The sequence below is a fragment of the Emys orbicularis genome, chromosome 9 (genome assembly GCF_028017835.1).
Source record: "Emys orbicularis isolate rEmyOrb1 chromosome 9, rEmyOrb1.hap1, whole genome shotgun sequence".
Classification (NCBI taxonomy): domain Eukaryota; kingdom Metazoa; phylum Chordata; order Testudines; family Emydidae; genus Emys; species Emys orbicularis.
Window position 1 is genome coordinate 54068067 of NC_088691.1, and position 20513 is coordinate 54088579.

Below are 20513 nucleotides of genomic sequence, written 5' to 3' on the forward strand. Positions count from 1 at the left end.
GGGCTCCCAAATGGTATTGAAATTTAAGATGTGTAGAGATTTGAAATTACAGTCATCCTTGGATTTCACACTCATTTTACGTTTAGAATGTAGGCTCCAATTTTAGCATATTTACTCTTCTTTGGGCTGACTGAATTTTCTATAAGATTGTGCTGATTAAAAACATAATTTTTGCAAAAGAAACATTTTTGAATAACTCCCTTTTTTAAATGGATTCAACCTGAGATTATAACAGTTCAGGAGACCTTCTAGCTACCTATCCAAATTCCTAGAGCCAAAAATTCTCTCTCACATACATTCTCATTGCTACTTGTAAAAACAGCTACATTTGAAGAAATGAGATTTATAATTAAACAAAATTAGTAGTGACTGTTGCATCTCATTAATATGACCATAATCAGAGTCGGGACATTCTGAAGCACTGTAGTGTCTTAGTGACATTGATGGTAATTCAACCAATCATCTCCGTTCTTCTTCAGTTGAGTGGTGTGCTGCAATTCTAAAGATTGAAATGTGTTAGTGGAGCGAAGGAGACCATCTATGGCTCAAGACTTTCTCATTGTTAGATGATGTGTACACAAACAGAACCATGGGATCAGCTGCTTGCGCGGGGGCTGAGTCAGCAGGCTTCACCTTTCTCTCAGCTTCAGCCATGTTCCAGTGATGTCCTCCTCTCAGAGACTGCAGAACGTAGAGGCTTTAGTAGTACTTCAAAGGCAGAGTCTTCCATCAACCTCCTCTCTGTAAGCCCCACTGCAATGTGCCACCACGTGTACAGGGGAATTGTGGGGAGCTGGCACAGGCAGCTGGACTTTCATCCCCAGGCCCCAGGGACCCATGTCACCTTCCAGTTATCCTGTGTTCCCAGGATTCCCCTCTACCCTCTTCTCAGAGCGCCTACACTCTGCACTGTCCCCTGGCCCTGCCAGGTCCTGCAGTCCTTCTGGGGCCATGGCTCACAGCCCTCTAGCTCCTCCAGTTCCAGACCTTCATTCCAGCTCCCGCTCCTCCCGGGAGACTTTTTAAAGATTTAAACTATAAAAACATACTTCATTATGAAAAGAAAGTCAATCCAATTTATACTGAGAATTTGGCCTAGACATACTAAGGTCACGCTTTAGATTAAGTTCCATTTATATATCATTTGTAAAGGTTAATAGATGTTATAAGCATGTTACAGAGATGGGTAGCATGTGTTATAGTTATATGCACATCAGTCAAAAGATGTTTTAGATGGTTGAAAACCCTAACTACCAACAACCCATTGGACTCTAGGACAACCTAGAACAATTAACTAATCATTTATGAAAACATCTATTGATAAAAGAACTCTTTTTAAACCATTTAAAAATGGAACCTTAATATAAATTGTGGCCCATTCAAAGATGAAAAGAACAGGTCTATATACCCCATCCCCTTCCTTCAGGCACATAACAGTCACTTTCCCACCAGCATAGCAGAAGGCTTTTGTTGAACAAGTAGACCCAGTTCCTCAAAAGATTTTTAGACACATTTGAGGAGCTGGGCCATAGTTCACTTGGTGGGGAAATCTGAAATGTTGCTTTTGGGGAGTGGGGGGGGTTTGATATGCCTAGTTTAAAATAATTCATATCCTGTGCCACTTGATCTTCCATAGGATGCTACACTATACAGTAGGTAGAACCTCCACAGTGCGTACAAGGGGTTAATGAAATATGCCATTCCCCTAGAGATGAATCTATTAGGTTGAATTCATCCTTGATGTCAGTCTAATGAAATCAGTGGAGTTACATCCAGGATAATTTCTCCATTGCCTCCTAGTCTTCCAGCCTGTCCCAGCCGAGTTAGTTGGAAGTCAGGTCTAGGTTCTGGATCTCCCTGTTGCAGTGCTATTTCAGACTCACCAACCAAGCACAGTCATATCTCATTGTGGGTTTTATTTTTCACATGCTTCGTTGAACTCAAGTGGTTGGTGGAATTAACTGGACAGTCACGTCTTGTAATATTTAGTTTATGATCAATGCTGGACTTGGTCACGGTCCTTTTCTTTTTGCAATTGTATTTTATATGCAAAATTTTATATATTTTGTTTAAAAATTATCCACTGCTGGGAAAGAAGGACTTCTGTTTAGCTGCTCAATTCTGCTAGCTGCAATAAATTTCTCTGCTAGTAATGCTTGTCTGAATCGAATATAGTTGATTTCGTTTTAAGAAGTCTTTTTTTTTCATTTCAGGAAAATGAATGTTAGCGCCAGATAAGAAACTATAGTCTGCTTTCAAGAAGGTTACAAGAAAACTGCATCTTGCATTACTAATCCTTTATCTTTCATGTTAACAAAAAGATTACTGACATATTTTTGAATGAAAGAAAATAAAATAGCAAATGCATCTAAAGAACTGTGTAACTTTCATGCAACACACAAATCAGTTGTTAAACGTGGAGAAAAAAAGGAGAGGAATGAAGGGAAAATTCATAATACATTTTCCTTTGTAAAGTGAGCAAACCAACTTTCTGCAATAGAAGAAACTACTGCAGGACTAGAAGATGCCCCCTTCATAGACAAAGAACAATTATATTTTAAACTAAAAACCCAATTCTGATTGCTTGTGTGTTCAGGATAAGACCTGACAGCAATATAGTCTTTTCTTGGGGTAAGATTTTGCACAAGTCTTTATGAATATTCCAGTGGGAGATGGCAGAAGTCAGGCACAATGCTAGCTACATAAAGCTAAAGCAAGTGGGCCTGATTCTCCATTGCCCTGAACCTCTGGGATCATTGATATCAGAGAAGCTATTCCTGTACTTAAGTGCTTTGCTGGATCCTGGCCAGACTGCTCAGCACCTTGAAGGAGCAATTAGAGCAAAGGCAACAACATAAAAAGATCTGTGTCACATAGTGGAGTGTTACGAGCATTAAATTAGTGCAAGACAGACTGAAGGAGTGTAAAATATTACAAGATGGGCTAAGGTGGGTAGAAGACAATGTTATGATGTTAACTGTACTATTTGAGAAATATATGTGATCATGTAATTAGAGTAAACCATAATCCACACCTTAATTTGGGCATTTCCTGACTTTTATGCACAATCTTAATATTCTGTTAATGTAGTTTTTTTTTAATAATGAATATATATCACCTCCAGGAACAAATAGGAATGCAACAGAAATTCCACCCCTGAAGGTCACACAGTTCAAATTCTTACACCATAACAACATTACCCAGGGCCACATTGCACATCCTCCATATTGTGTATACCAGCACAGAGTGAATGGTGATGTGGTGTGTTAACGTATAAATAGGGCTAGTACAGGTCTGCAACAGGGCAGATTTACCTGATGGGTCTGAACTAACGGGTTTCTTAAAGCCACCTTTTACTCCCTGTGTTCTGAGGCAGCCAAGGACCTGGCCAAGTAAGGACCTGACCCAGCGTAAGAAGAGCTAATATACTGTGTCTTCACATCCTCTCAGCTCTGGAACCATCCTAGCAGCATGGCAGAGCTGAGAGCAGGAGGAATTACAAGGGAAGGGAGTTATTTTCATTCAAGACTTTCCTCCCCACATAACAAAAGGCGAAGATGTGGAGGCAGAGAGTCTGTTCCTGGTTCTGCCTCAGGCCGGCTGTTGGACCTTGAACAAGTCATAGAATCATAGAAGATTAGGGTTGGAAGAGACTACAGAAAGTCATCTAGTCCAACTCCCTGCTCAAAGCAGGACCAATATCAACAAAATCATCCCTGCCAGGGCTTTGTCAAGCCGGGCTTTAAAAACCTCTAAGGATGGAGATTCCACCATCTCCCTAGGTAACCCATTCCAGTGCTTCACCACCCTCCTAGTGAAATAGTGTTTCCTAATATCCAACCTAGACCTCCCCCACTGCAACTTGAGACCATTGCTCCTTGTTCTGTCATCTGCCACCACTGAGAACAGCCTAGCTCCATTCTCTTTGGAACCCCCCTTCAAGTAGTGGAAGGCTGCTATCAAATCCCCCATCACTCTTCTCTTCTGCAAACTAAACAAGCCCAGTTCCCTCAGCCTCTCCTTGTAAGCCATGTGCCCCAGCCCCCTGATCATTTTTGTTGCCCTCCGCTGGACTCTCTCCAATTTGTCCACATCCTTTCTGTAGTGGGGGGCCCAAAACTGAATGCAATACTCCAGATGTGGCCTCATCAGTGACGAATAGAGGGGAATAATCACTTCCCTCGATCTGCTGGCAATCCTCCTACTAATACAGCCCAATATGCCATTGGCCTTCTTGGCAACAAGAGCACACTGCTGACTCATATCCAGCTTCTCGTCCACTGTAATCCCCAGGTCCTTTTCTGCAGAACTGCTGCTTAGCCAGTCAGTGCCCAGCCTGTAGCGGTGCATGGGATTCTTCCGTCCTAAGTACAGGACTCTGCATTTGTCCTTGTTGAACCTCATCAGATTTCTTTCAGCCCAATCCTCCAATTCACCTCCAAGTCACCTCACCTCTGTGCCTGCATCCCTTCCCACCCCACGTACCTATAGACCATGAGCTCTTTACAGCAGTGTAAACTGGCCCTGGTGGCTTCTGCTGTTAGTTAAACCTGCTGTATTCATGAGGGAATAATTCAAGCCTTTTCCCCCTCAGGGATTTTGTGATCTCAGCCCACATGCTCTCTTTGACTGTTTGTATTATGTTTGTGTCTGGGTGCCCCAGCTGAGAGCAGGATCCCATTGCACTTGGAACTGTACCAGTGCCTCACAAGACAGCTGCTTGGTGGAGGATTTGACACACAGGTAATCAAGACTGATATGGTACAGGATGCTACCACTACCTTTCCAACAACGTTCGCCGCACACAACCCAACACCACTGGGAACAGATGTATGTAAGCAGAAATCACCTGCTGTGGCCCCTTCTCTACCTTAGGCTGATATTCGTGAGGTAACGCTAACCAGAAATATAGATAAGGCTACATGTCTCACCAAGCTCAGGCCCCCTCTCTCCCAAACAGCATGTGGCTCTGTGCTTCTTGAGAGCCACATTCTGTTTGGGATGCTCTCTCCCTGGGGTTAGCTCTTTACACCTCCCTAGAAACTACAGGCCAGATCCGCTGCTCTGTTTTTCCGTAAGAAAATATGCCCAACAGCTCGGGCATACACCGGTTTGTTAGGAAATCCACAATAGAATCCCCTGACCATTCCGTTCTTAAACCCCTTTGATCAAGAATTAGTTAATTACACTGAACCCAGTCTATTCCTCGTTACGAATTTTGCCATGTCCCCCAGATATACAATTGCAGGCTCTCTGCGTATTGTGTCCTTTGAAATGCATTTATGAGCCTTTGAAGCTCTCCCCCCTTAATGACACATTGTTCGTTAATAAGTTGCCTGTAACGGTTCCCCATTAGGAGCTAGCTGGCCGCGCCGCTCCATGGGTTGGATAAGTAATAATAATCCAAATGTAATTGATAATGTTATAGAATAAATGGGAATGTGGGCTGCATTAAGAGCACATTTCCCTTTGCTCCCTTTCATTCCATTATTCCCCTTCCCTCCGGAGCACCCTCAATGATCCGTCTGCTTCCTTGGCACTCACACCCCCCGTGCCTAGCAGACAGCTGTCACGTGGCCTGCACTCAGCGGTTAACCGGGCCAAAGTTATTTTTGTTCTTTTCCTTTTCCCTCTCAATGAGTCCAACCTGCCCCTTCATCTTCTCTGAACTCCTCCCTCCAATTTGCTGCCATCCTGCTGGCATGGAGAGGCCTGAAACAGAATACAATCCCAAAGAGTACTTTGAAAGGGCCTTGTCCCATGGTGTGGGGTCTCCATACAGAGTCTGGAACTGCATTGGCCATTTTTACTGTCCCCCCCATACACTATTAAACACTCATACTAATGTGATCCTTGGATGCGTAAACAAGGGAATCTTGAGTAGGACTAGAGAGGTTATTTTACCTCTATGTTTGGCCCTGATGCTACAGTTGCTGGAGTCCTGTGTCCAGTTCTGGTGCCCACAGTTCAGGCAGGATGCTGATAAATGGGAGCGGGTTCAGAGGAGAGCCAGGAGAATGGCTAAAGGATGAGAATACATGCCTTCTAGTGATAAGGCTCAAAGAGCGCAATCCATTCAGCTGAATAAAGAGCAGGTCAAGGAGTGACGTTATTATGGTCTATCAATATCTACATGGGGAACAAATTTTTGATACTGGGACCTTCAAGCTAGCAGAAAAGGGTATAAGATCCAATGCCTGGAAGGTAAAGTTAGACAGATTCGACTGGAGAAAAGGTGTACGTTTTTATGGTGACAATAATTAACCATTGGAATAATTTACCTAGGGTCGGGGGGGGGGGGAACTCCCTCACTGTTAATTTGTAAATCCTGATCAGGTGTTTTTCTAAGAGATCTGCTCTAGTTCAAACAGAGAGGAAAGGGGACTCACAGGGGGTCTCCACTCACCCAGCATCCCTGGGGTGATGCTGGAGACAGCCTGCTGTGCTAGATTTGGGGGTAAAAGCAGACATAGGGGGTGTTTGGGCTTCTGCCACGAACATCAGGCTGTCAGGGTGTGCTTACGAGGCCTAAGCCAGCTTCTGGATAGAACAAGCCAGCTCATGACCAGCCCGTCGGTGCGCCCCTCTTAACTCTTCTAAGGCCTGCAGAGCCTGTAGCAGGCCATGGTCCTTTCCCTAGTCATGCCCCTCCATGCACTCCTCTTGTCCTCCCCTCCCCTACAGCCTCCTTGCCTCCAGTCTGCCGTACTCCCTCCATGCCCTCCTGCCCACTTGCACCCCATCCCACGTCCCCCTCAGGGCTTAGCCTCCACCACTCTCCAGTGGTCACCCTGCCGTCACTGGATTTTTTTCTACCTGCCGGGAAGGATTTGCACTGCCTGGGAAGGGGGTGGCAATGTGCTCTCCAGGGGATGATGGCAGGAGGGCAGCCGACAGCTCCATCCCTGGGGCAGGGACTGCTGAAGATTCGGCAGGGTGGGACGGTGACCCCAGTGTTACTGCCACTGTCCTGATGCTCTCCCTGGGCAAAGTGATTTTGGCCCTGACTCCATGGCTGGCTGAGAGACCCTGTGAGGGGGCAGGATGGTGGCTGGGGGGGCGGGTCCTGAGAATCCATGGCTAGGAAAGGTGCAGTGAAAGACACACAGACAGCCAGAAATTAACTGCCAGCTGCACGCACTGGGAATCCTGCACACTGGCCCCTGGCATTTGCAGTAAGCATGGCTGGGTGGGGGCAGCTAAGGGGGCATTCCAGCTTCTGCGTACACATAGGGGGTGCACTGCTAGCTGTGTGCTTTGCGAGACAAGCAAATTGGTGTGTCAGTTTGTTAGCGTGTTTTGACTTACTTCGCCATCCAGCTGCTCAGCTGCACTGTGTCCAGCCCTCCCTCTGCTTGCAACGGGTGGGTCTGGACACGTTACTTATCTCCACAAGCATGTTCCTATGCTAAGGGTCACCGCAGCGCATGCCCTGCCAGTACCAATGTCCACCAACCCACCTGCTTCCCAGCCAAACTCCTGGTTCGTGGAAATCCATCTGACTTTGAGACATGTTGATTTTAAGCTACAACTAGCAGAAAGGAGCGAGAGAGAACTCCTGGGAAGTCTCCAACAGGAAGCAGCCAGTATTTGGTGTTTCCAGTAGAAAATAAAGGTGCAGTTTGTCTCTAGGGAAGGTGCGCAGAGATAAGGAGTGTCTGGAGCTGGCTGTAGGAAAGAGTAAAGAAGAGGATTAGAGCCCAGAGATAGCAGGGTGGTAATGTTGACGGGGGTGGCTCTTACAGGGATGCCCTCTGGGCCCAGATCCCCAGCTGCTGGAAATCTGGAGATCCATGAACTTCAGCAGAGATGGTCTCTGTGGTTTCAGTGCAGAACTGCTGATCTCTGCCAACTGGAACTGGGCCCAGGGCTGGAGATAAGGGTGGGGGTCCAAGTCTGGCTCTGAGAACTGGCTGTGGGGACTTTGGATAGTACTTTCCCTGATGTTAGTCAGCATTAAATGGGAGCACCCGTCCCCTGTACCCCCATGTATGCATCCCTGCTCTTCCTCTGCAGTCTGTCTACACCTCCCTCATACTCCCCATGTGCCACCCCTGAGCCTCCTCCATACACGCCCTTCCATACTCTGGACTCCATCCTGGTCACCACCACCTTGTCCCAGTCAGTGCTTACCCTCTGCGCCACATCCACTCCTCTCCATCCCCCGGTTGTCGTTTCTAAGGAGGTAGCAGTGTTTGATAGGAGAGCAATAGGGCAGGGGACTATGGAATAAAGGAGCCAGCACGGGCAACAGGGCTGAGGAGTACAAGGGTCAGGACACCACAGAGATCTGTTCTCTAGAGAACCTGCTACGCCCACGAGGCAGGATGTCAAAGGCCTAGGAGGCAGGTGGACTCATTGTAGGTCCTTAAATGTCCCACTAACCCTCTGACCCTGCCCCCCCCCACCACTCGTCTCCCTCCCATTCAACATGTAAAGCCAGATACATCTCCTTACACTGGCTGAGAATGGATCTCCTTTAACTTCAGTGGGGTCAAGCTCATCTATCTCTATGTATACTTATTAGATACTACCACTTTTACACATATTCAGTGAATGGATTCTACAACTTAATGGATTCTAAAACTACAGCATCAACTCAGGAAAGAGATCTGAGCTCCTCGGTGAAAACTTTTGTGTAATGCAACAAACAAAGAAAGGAGGCTGCATAAAGCATGGGCTAGACAATAGCCCTGACATTATAGAAATAAATGGTACTCCCTTGCCTTGAATTCTAGTTGCCTCCCTCTCCAAATGGCTCTAGCAGAAAGAGCAGAGGTCCTGAAACAGTCCAATACAATGATCCAAGGCATGGGAAGACCCCCTTCCAGAAGGAGAGATGAAGATTAGGACCCTTCAGTTTATACAGGAGATGTATAAAATAAAGAATGGTGTAGAGAACATAACTGTTTACCTTTCTCAGAAAACCAAAGGGAGACAATCAATGAAACTGAAAGGTGATGCCGTTGAAACTGATAAAAGGAAATAGTTCTTCCACAATGCATAGCTAGCCAGAGGAACTCATTGCCACATGATATTACTGCCACCAAGAGCTTGTTTGGATTTGACATTTATATAGATCACTGACCATTACATTAGATGAGATAAAACATTTATAAAGGATGTAAACTTTCATGCTTCAGGGCATAAGTCAACTAACAACTGCCTGGGCTTAGGAGAAACCTTCCCCACCGGGTGGGTTATTCTAGCATTGTCCTCTACTGAGTTTCTTTCATCTCCTTCGGCTGCATCCGCTATTAGCCACTATCTGAGTTACGCAACTGCACTAGAGGGACCTCACGTCTGACCCTGTCTGCAATCCCTGTGCATTTCCTGATGGAAAAAAATCACACAAATTGCTGTAATGAACAACTCTGTTAGTGAAATGATGTTCCAAAAGAAAGAATGGAAAAATAACAACAATTAAAAGGATATTTTGGTATAGATTCCATAGGAAATAGTGTTCTTAAAAAACAACAGACATGATTGTAATGATATAAAGTGGGCCCCCCCCCCCCAAAATGGAAAAAATACACACACCATTAATTGCAGAAAAAGCTGTATTCATTTGCACCTCTGCTGCTTGGACTTGGAGAAGGATCTGTGGGAATATCTAAGGCCTTGTCTTCTCTGGGGCTTTCAGACACTGATGCTCTGCCACTGGTGTGGCTAAACCAGTGCTACCACCTAGTATAGACAGGAAAAGGTACCAGTAGCACTTAGCCTTGCTTGACACCAAGCCATATTGCATAAGTGCTAATCACAGCTCATGTCAGATTTACCTGTCTACTCTGGGGGTGTCCCCAGGCACAGGTAGTCCAAAGACTGGCTGCCAGCAGCTGCAACCAGAGCATCTCTCCCGTGTAAAGCTGCTAGGCATGACTCAGGTGTGGAGAACCAGGCAGGTGGAGTGGGTGACGCAGGCGACGGAATGCTCTGTGGAGATCTGCCACGTGAGTCAGGAATTCAGTTGCCAGATGTCAATGCAACATCTCACTACCACCTACCTGCCAAACTTCACTGGAAACCCACAATACAGTTGGTCCTCATGCCCACCCTGGCACTATCTCCACCAACATGCCCAGGCTTTGCCAATCCAGGCAAGAGGAGGGCTTTAAATCTAAGTGATTCAATATTATTCAAACTAATGTTCACACAGATTTAATTATTGCCCATAATTTAGCTTTACTGTTCTCCTAACATATGACCTGTTCTGGCTGCATCTTTGCCGGGGGAGGAGAAGGGCAGCAGTGCCACCAAGTGGAGCCCTGCTGAATAACACTATGACATACAACTACAGCCCGTCAGAATGCAAGAGCAGCCAAAAAATGGCTCTTCTGTAGAGCTGAAACAAAACCAAAGTGCCTGGCTGGTCCTTCCTTCTGACTTTCCCTCACTGCTTCCTGGTTCACCCCAGACTGATTTATTACAGGATAGTTTCCCAAGTTGCTCCATCACCTCTTCTTTTGGTAATTGCCTGATAACATCCGAGTTTTACTCCCTGTAAAACTCTGGAGAAATATATCTCTATCATCTTCTAGGCTGGTGAGCAATTCCATGGCCCAGAGCTCGCCATGGAAAAGCAGGCAGGCTGTGGGAACCTGAGGAGATGAATTTAAAAGAAAATGGTGATTCACGGATCCTGCCGTGGAAATCTTCAAAAGCCAAAGGCCTTTTCAATTATTTTAAGCCATTTGGAATTCTATGCAAAGACAGAATAAGAGCTTGCCTGGAATTTATTTGAATTCCTGGACTGAAATTCAATCACTGATCAGTGTTGAATTGTTTGATTAAAATCCCATCAAACTCCCCCCTCGCCACTGTAAATAATTGTCCCTCTGAGCTCACCATGTTCCCTGTTCTTTAATTGGTCTCCTAAGTCACATGGTTTCATTTCTGATTGATCACCCACCCCTTATAAAAAGGAGTTATGCCTGAACAGAATTCTTTGGGGCTTTGAGTCTCCTGGGAGGAGGCCAGTGTTCCCTCTATTTTTTTACGTCCATGTGCGGAATGAATTTTGTTGTGTGCACCAATATGGAGGTGATGTGTGGTGGGGGTGGGGCCAAGGGGTTCGGAGTGAGGGAGGGGGCTCAGGCTGGAGCAGAGGGTTGGGGTGCAGGGGAGTGAGGGCTCCGGCTAGGGGTGAAGGCTCTGGAATGGGGCTGGGGATGAGAGGTTCAGGGTGTGGGAGTGGGCTCGGGGCTGGGGCTGAGGGTTGGAGTGCTGGGGGTGCAAGCTTTGGGGTGGGGCTGAGGATAAGGGTTTTGGGGGTGCAATCTGTCCTAAGGCTGTGGTGGGGAGAGAGGACTCCTCCCAGCCCTTTCTCGCCACAGGAGCTTGGGGCAGGGGGAGAGGCGCCTCTCCCCGGCTGCAGCAGTTCCAGCAGCCCTGGGCCAGGCCGAGGGAGGGGCTCCTCTCTCCCAGCCGCAGCAAGTCCGGGGCAGGTCCGTGTTGGGGCCGGGGGAGGGGCGCCTCTTCCCCAGCTGTGGTAAGTCCAAGTGGATCAGGTCCGCACTGGGGCCAATGGGGAGGGGCGCCTCTCCCTTGGCCATGACAAATCTGCCTGGGGCTGGCGGGGAGGGGCGCCTCTCCCTCGGCCACAGCACATCCGTGCTGGGGGAGAGGCATCTCTCCCCGCTGCAGCCCTGAGCCCCTGCATGGGGCTTAATAGTCAGCTTTATGGCCATGTGGCCGCACAGCTTACAGGGAATCTGGGTTGGGACTCAAATCTGTAGCCATTGCTCACAGCCTTACATTGCGCTACTAGGAAACCCCAGAAGCTCCAAGTCTCAGAAAACCCCAAGACTCATCCAACCAATTGCAGATTAACCGCAGATCACACAGAAATCTTCATCTGAGTCCTGACTGGAGGGGGCCAGGTGTCCATAAGTACCTGGACCCACAGATTCAGTGGTGGATAGAACAGCAATTGGAGAAGGAGGAGGACCAGGAGAGTCAGGAATGGCAATTGAAATAGGAGTTGGTGCCCAACCAACCCAGCTGCCCACTGAGTCTCATCTTTGAATGGAGCATACTACTGTGCTAGGCTTTATGAAGCGGGATCTGAGCCAGTGTGGCATAGGGCTACTCACAAACTCTAGTCGAATGTGGTGGCAAACGTGATAAAAGGTAGCGGGACATGTGAAATGCAGTCACTACGAGCAATTTCAACCACCCGAGCTGGGTCTTCCTTTGCAAGCTTTGCTTAAAAATAACAGTCGTGAAAGAATGACTGGAACAGAAACACACATCCAGCTCACTTACCACTTCCCCAATTCACTGCCAGGCGAGGAGAGAGACTCTTCCTTCACTGCTGCACAAAAGGACAGCAAGCAAAGAGTAACCACCTGCGGAACAGCCCACTTTCTGCTAGAGAAGGTAGAAAGGTTTGCTGTGGTGTATTGAAAACTGTGTTGTCACTTTAAACTTCAGGTAGCCTTCCTGGTTCTGTCTGCAGGCTGAGCGCTTTGTAGGAAAGTGTGCAATAACTAGGGTTGCCAAGCCTCCAGGATTGTCCTGGAGTCTCCAGGAATGAAAGATTAATCATTAATTAAAGATTATGTCATGTAATGAAACCTCCAGGAATACGTCCAAGCAAAATGGGCAAAACTTGTAATAAGGGCCTGCCAGCAGTCTGCAGAGAGCCAGCCTACAGTCAGGTGGAGTGAGTGGTACCTCTGCCTTAGGGAGCAGCTTGCTTTGTCTCCCTCTGTTTGGGGGTTCTTATGTGTTATCATTCTGAATTCTAGAAATGAGAGTAGCGTTACAGTGCAACCTTTTAGCTAGAATATTTGTGTTTTTATCTAACTCCCCTGTGTGTACTCCAGGAAACATAACATTTACCAAAGCACAATCTTAAACACTCTTCACCCTAATGCTCCCCCTAATTTAGCTACTTCAGCAATTCTGGGCAAGCGGTGACATTCTTGAAGGGACAGTTGAGTTTTGCCTGCTGTCCCCTGCTTACATAAGTCACTTTTACACCCTATTCCTGTCTTAGCTCTTTCTCTGAGTAGAAACAGTTCAAGCAAGATATGTGTTTTAATACAGCTATATGTAAATGAGTACATCTAGGAAAAAAATTGTTTACAGGATGGGGGACTATCTTGGGAAGCAGTGACTCTGACAAAGATTTGGAGGTTGTGGTGGATTGTGACAGGGTGGCACTCACCTTAAGTGCCTCCTAGCAGCTGGGTGCAGTATTGCAATCTTTTTCCTGTTCCTGGCACCTCCTGTAGGTTGCCAGCCTCACTAGGCAAGTCTTCACTAGCTTAGCCCTCCGGCCGGGTCACACAATCAATATGGACCCCTACCACAGTAGCAAAGAGATCACCAAACTGCCCTCACCAGGGTCTTCAGCCCCAGCTCTGGGTCCTTTAAATCCAGCCCTTCTCTTGGACTTCCAAAGGAGCCTTGTTGCCTTCTCAGGGCTAAGGCCACTGCACTGCATCTTCTCCCCTTAGCTCAGGATTAGAGCTCTCAAAGCCTCTCTCCCAGGATCAGTAAACCCAGCCCATCAGCCAAGCCTCCTTCCTTACCCCTCTGGTCCCAGCCAGAGACTGACCTGCTCAGCCCCTGCAGCTCCTTTAAGCTGAGCCTGCTGGGCTCTGATTGGCTGATTCCACAAGGGCTCTCTAGGCAGGCCTGGAGGACCCACCTCTTCTGCTCCTCTCCCGGGGTAAGTTTAGTAGGACCGCAGGCCCTCCAGCAATGGGACCATGAAGGGCCAGGTGAATCCCATCACATGGATAATCAGCTGAACATGATCTCCCAGTGTGGCATTGTGGGCAAAAGGCTAATGCAATCCTGGGATGAATAAACAGGGGAAACTCAGGTAGGAGCAGAGAAGTTATTGTACCTCTGCATTTGGCACTGGGGTGACCACTGCTGGAATCCTGTGTCCAGTTCTAGTGTCCACAGTTCAAGAAGGATGTTGATAAATTGGAGAGGGGTTCAGAGAAGAGCCACGAGAATGATTAAAGGAATAGAAAACCTGCCTGACAGCGATAGACTCAAGGAGCTCAGTCTATTTAGGGTTCCCCTACGTCCACATTTTCCCAGACAGTGCCTCTTTTTTGATCCTCCGCCCTCTGTCCAGGCAGATTTTCAAATAACAGGCAACGTCCGGGATTTTTGTGGAGCAGAAATTGCAGCTCAGAAAGAGCCCCAATTGGCCCACTTCCCAACTGGTCCCTTCCCTGCAGCCACAGCTGCTGGATCCCACCCACCCAAGCCCCTGCTCCCAGCCCTGGGGAGGGGGAGAGGCCAGCAGGGAGGTGCTGCATCCTATGTCCGCACCAGCCACACTGCCAGGGAGCAATACTGCCCCCCACCTCGAGAGTGAGGCCGCAGGTACCCCTGCCAGGACCCCCCAAATACTCCCACCAGCAGAGATGACCCCAGCCTGCCAATAGTGGGGGAGCAGAGTGAGGGCAACCGGCTTCAGCGGTATTATTGAGCATTCTCAGTCCGTGTGCATGGCCTTTGCATGCCAGCCTGCAGGGCACTCACCTGTGGTGGTACTAGGCCCAGCATCTCTAGCTTGCCTGCACTGATGCCATGGGGCAGGCCTGTGGGATATAACAAGGTGCAGGCCGCTGCGCACACAGGAGAGTTTTGTGGAGCCACTGTCAAAGGCCCGGGTACAAAGCAGCAGCTTTCTGGCCTGTGACGCGAGCGGCTGACACAACGCAGCTAGCAGGCATGCCCGGACAGCTGGGGGCTCCTTCTCCAGCACATGGGGGGGTCAGCATTCAGCCTGGCCTCTCTTGACACCATCCTCCCCAGCCCTGAACACCTTCCTAGCTCAGCGCCCCTCAGCACCGGAGCTGTGTGGCGTGGCTCTAGGCAGGGGCCGAGGCCATACATCCAGCTCTGACTCTCCATTCCTTTCTGACTGTGGGCTTTCAGAGGGGCCACGCTGGAGTCTGTGTTTCGGCTGGAGAATTCACCCCCTCCCCCACTGCTCACTGCCTACAGAGGTGGGGCAGGATGCTTCCAGCCGCTTGCCCTCCTCTCATCTTCCGAGGCCTGCTCAGCACCAAGAACCGCGCCCCGACATTGTATGTGTAGGGGTCGATCCTCTCTTTGCAGGCTCCCGGCTCTACAGCAGCAGACCAAGGGTGTTGCTTGAGCTCTTCTCTGGCCATTTAGAGGGAAAGGAAATGACACCGGCCTTTGAGGCAAAGACCCAGTGTTGGGGTCCACTAGGCATAGCTACCAGGTAACTCGGGAGAGTGGAAGGCCAAAAGTGTCGATGAAACTCTTTTGCTCTGGGCCTACCTGAACCCCCAAACCCCATCTTGTGAACTCTCACCTACTTCTAGGCTAACTGCTTACATGCTCTGAAGTAGGCTGAAGCAGAAATGTATTGGTCAGCGTTTCTAGCAGATGGCTGCAGTTTCACTCACACTAGCAGAAATAATAGAGATAAGGAGCAGGGGAAAGGGGAGGGGTAGTTAGTTTGCAGATGTCTAGGTCGCAAAGACTGGGAAAGTTTTCTCACAAGCTTATGTAGAGCTTATTGTAACAGTTGTCTGGAAGGGAGGGGTGAGGGAGAACAGCCAGACAAAGAGATGTATGGAAACAGTTTGGAGTATAAAAGGTAAAATTTGTTTGTATTTGTTGCACTGGATTTGAGACATGCTGGTCTCCTAGTGCCATTTCAGAGCTCTGAAATAAACTTGGCTTGCTTTCTCCCCTCAGTGTCTTTATTGGTGCTAAGCACACCGGGCCACGTACCTTTGTTGTCCCCTCGAGACCCTTAGGCGGGTAACAGTTTTGGCGTCTCTGGGTGGGCTCGAGGCTGAAATTTAGCCTTGCCCGGATCCCTCCTGGCGGCCAACGGATTACGACAACGACCGACGCCCAGAGCTCACCGGTGACTTCATTGGCGGCCTCAGCGGAGACGTGGTTTGCTCGACCCGGAGGGCACAACGGTGCAACGCGCACAGACAGTGGAGAAGCAGCTGCGGGCGACGGTGGGGAACCGGTCCCGTGGATAGGGCGACGGTGCAGAACCGGACCCTTGGATAAGGTAGGAACAGTCCAGTGGGGACTTTATCTGTCTAGACCTGGGGACGCCCAGTGTCTGCCTGTTTTGACCTGGGGACGCCCAGAGTCTCCCTCAGTATGGGGCAGGGACAGAGTACAGCCGGCAGGGTACAGTGTACACCCTTAGAATGCATTCTGGGGAACTGGAAAGTGTTTGGATCTGATCAGTTGATTAAAAGTAAATTGAAAAGGTTCTGTACAGTTGATTGGCCTCAGTACCAGCTGGAGTGCCAAGAAAGGTGGCCACTGGAAGGATCACTTAATTACAACACGATCCTTCAGTTGCTTTTGTTTTGTCAGAGAACAGGTAAATGGAATGAACATCTCTATGCGTATACGTTTATGGTGTTAAGAAATAGGACTGATATTTTGCTCAAGTGCCATTTGACTCCGACAGGCTCGGTAGTATTGGCTGCTAAACCCCAGAACCCTCCCACAGTTGTAATGCCAGAATCGGTGTCCCCTTCGGCTCTTCCAATCCCACAGGCTTCAGAGAGTACTCCCCGCCCTTGGTGGGATTGTATCCGTTGATTACTGAGAGTGTGGTAGCCCGTCCAGGAACCCAGGAACGGCCAGCACAGATAGTGTCTGTATATTCGTACATCTGGCTGCTTTCAAGGCAGAGGCAGGAGAATTCTCGACGAATCCAAGCAAGTTCATTTCTATCTTTGAAGGTTGTCTAGCTAGCCATAAGCCTGACTGGGATGACTGCAATATACTTATGAGAACCTTGTTGTCTGAAGTGGAGCGGAATCAGGTTATAGCCAAGGCTAAGGAGGGAAGACGGAGAAGGCATTTAAGGTTTAAAGGGAAAGCTATTGGACACCAGAGGTTGTACAGAGTGGAATCCTCAGAAGTGAGTGTGCTTGTCCTGGTTTGTTGCTTCAAAGCTCTGTACAGAAGTTATGTTACTGGAAAGGTGTATGATGGCAATGTGTATGTGTTAATGGTTGGAGAAAAGGTGTATGAGTGAAGAGTGGAAGGTTCCTTTGGAAGTTAGAAGAAGCCGAGAAAGGGAGAAGAGGAAAAAGCACAGAATGAGTTAACTGAGAGGAAAATACAGCTAGCAGGCTCATCCAAGGACATTGTACACAGCTAAGACTTGGCTGACAACCAAGAGAAAGGGGGGGCCTGAATGTGCCCAAGCAACTGTGAGATCTGCAAAATACTGCAAGGCATAATGAGGACAACAGAAGGGTTAAGAAGCAGCTTGGCTGGACAGTATTGGCTCAAGGATTTAAAAATTCCCCCACTCTGTTCGGACAGGCTTTGGCCAGAGACTTGGAGGAGTGGGATAATTCAGACAGAGCCCTCCTGCTGCAATATGTAGATGACTTGTTAATTGCTGCTGTGGGTCTAATCCTTGTCTCAGAGCTACTGTGAGTCTCCTGAACTTTATTGGACTGCGAGGACACAGGGTATCTCAAAGCAAAGCCCAAATTGCTCTTTCAGAGGTTCAATATCTGGGATTTCACATCAGGCAGGGAGAGAGACAGCTCTCAAACGAAAGAAAGGAGGCTATCTGCCAAGTTCCCATCCCCAGCAACCGTAAACGGCTTAGGGCATTCCTGGGCATGGCAGGTTTTTGCAGAATATGGATTCCAGAGTTTGGACTGTGGGCTAAACCTCTGTATGAATGTGTTAAGGGAGTGGAACATGACCCCTTTCACTGGTCCCCAGAAGCGGACAGGGCATTTCAGTTATTAGGTGCCTGGAAACGTCCTGTGGCATACTTTTCTAAACAACTGGATCAAGTTTCAAAGGGATGGCCAGCCTGTTTGAGGGCGGTCGCAGCCACTGCTCTAGTGCTTGGGAAAGTGGAAAAGCTGACACTGGGAGGAACTGTGCAAGTGTATGTTCCGCATATGGTCCGAGCCTTGCTGGACACTAAGGGTGGTCTTTGGCTCACACAGGCTCGGGTTGCTCGGTACCAGGCGAAGCTGTTAGAGAATCCTGAAGTCACCCTGCAGATCTGTCCCTCCCTTAATCCAGCTACCCTGCTACCAGAGACAGAAAAGCAGGAACATGACTGTTTAGAAATCATAGATGTTCAGTATTCTAGCCGCCCAGATCTAAAAGATCAGCCACTCCCAAATGCTGACTTGGAATGGTATACAGATGGAAGTAGTACTGTTGTGGATGGGCAAAGGAGGGCTGGTTATGCTATTGTGTCTCTTCATGATACCGTGGAAGCTGAGAGTTTACCGGCAGGAACATCTGCCCAGCTTGCTGAACTAGTGGCCTTGACTCGTGTACTCGAGCTGGCAAAAGACAAACGGGTTAATATCTTTACTGATTCAAAGTATGCTTTTGGGGTATTGCATGCTCACGCTGGTTTGTGGAAGCAAAGGGGAATGCTAACAGCCCAAGGCTCTCCGGTCAAGCATGGGTCTCAAATTCTCCGGCTTTTAGAAGCAGTACAACTCCCCTCAGCAGTAGCAGTGGTGCATTGCAAAGCCCATCAAAGGGAAGATCAAGATGTAACCAAGGGCAATGCCAGAGCAGACAGGGAAGCTAAGCGTGCTGCTACCCTGAAATCACCAACTGAGGAGAATGCCCAAATGCATGCCCTCATCCCATCAGTAGGGGAGCTTGCAGCCCCTCAGTACTCCCAAGAGGACAGAAACCTGGCTGACAGTCTCGGTCTCCAGGAAAAAGAGGGATGGCTTTATTCCACAGAGGGAAAAATCCTCCTGCCCAAGGGCTTGATTCGACCAGTGTTGCAGAAACTGCATCAAACCACACACGCAGGCAGAGAGGCTCTTACCCAGCTCATGAATAAATATTTTCTAACCTCTGGACTTAAACCCCTAGCATCACAGGTACAGGCTGAATGTTTAATCTGCCAAAAGAATAACCCTCGACCAGGAGTAGCAGTGCCACCAGCCACCCTGGAACCTACCCCAGGCCCAGGATTAGTGTGGCAAATAGACTTTACTGAGTTTCCCAGGACCCAAGGGTACAGGTACCTCCTCGTCTTAGTGGATCGATTCAGTGGATGGCCTGAAGCCTTCCCATGTCGCAACAACACTGCCAAGACAATGGCTCTTAAGTTTGATAGGAAGATCATTCCTCGCTTCGACCTTCCTCAGTGGATGGAATCTGATAATGGAACACACTTCACATCTCAAGTGGTTCAAAAGATATCAAGTGCTCTGCAGATCCCCTGGAAACTCCACACACCCTGGCGACCACAAGCCAGTGGAGTAGTGGAACGCACAAATCAGACACTCAAGCGACACCTCTTAAAGGTCTGTCAGGAGGCCTCTCTTAAGTGGCCTGATGCCTTGCCCCTTGTGTTACTTCGCATTCGTGCTCTCCCTAAGGGTAGGATAGGGCTTAGTCCCTTCGAGATTATGTTTGGAAGAGCATGGCCTATGAATGGTACCCCAGTTCTGGCAGGGGAATGGGAAATGGGGTATGGTTTCTTGTCTCAGTACATGTGCCCTCTGTCTGCTGTTCTTTCTTTTCTTCACAGGTACACCAAAGATTCACAGCCTCTTCTGCTGGATACTCCGGTCCACTCCCTGCAGCCTGGTGACTCCGTTCTCGTGCGGACCTGGAAGGACGAGCCTCTCCAAGAGAAGTGGAAGGGACCCCACACCGTCCTGCTTGTCACCCATACAGTGGCAAAGGTCGAAGGACACAAGAACTGGATTCATCACTCTCGACTGAAAGCAGTGCCCGCTCCTGAACAGTGGACTGTCCAGCCTGCGGAGAAGACTGCTAACGACGATTTGGGACTTAAGTTGTTATTCAAAAGACAGTAAGGGTCACTGGGAATGCGTTGTGATCTCTCTGAACAGTCACAGCATACTCCCCGCGAGAACCCTGAGCATTGGTTTTATTTTCTCACAGAAGGCCGACCTGGCCTATGTATTTGGTCTTGTTATTTTTTGACTTGTTTAGTGTCAACAATTCTTCTTGTCTTCTGGGTATTTGGGTTTGTGGTACTAGTGCCTACAAATGGCTTCCTAATGGTTGGCATGGTAGCTGTTACAAAGGCTATTTTGCTCCTCCCCTCCGCATTTTACCCAAGGCTCCCTCAGGTCGTCCCAGGTACTATCGGTCCTTGAGAGCTACCTTAGAACCCATCAGTGAAGGAGACAGGTTTGGGATGATAGCCCTCCCTTCCTATGGGGTGGGACGGCTAACTCAACTTTACAGAAGACTGTCTAAATTTCTCACTCAGTTTGCCAATGATACCCTGGCCATAGAGAAAAGCATAAGTTCTGAGCTGTACCAGCTTCGACTGCTGGCTTTGCAGAACCGACAGGCCCTAGATTATGTGTTAGCCTCACGAGGCGGGGTCTGTGCCCTTATTGGAGAAGAGTGTTGTACCTATGTCCCAGAGTTTTCACAGGACATTAACAAGCACATCTTGTCAGCCGAACAGGCCTTGAACCAGTGGAAGGCCCAGGAAGGAGAACCCACTATTTTGGATTCCCTTTGGGGTT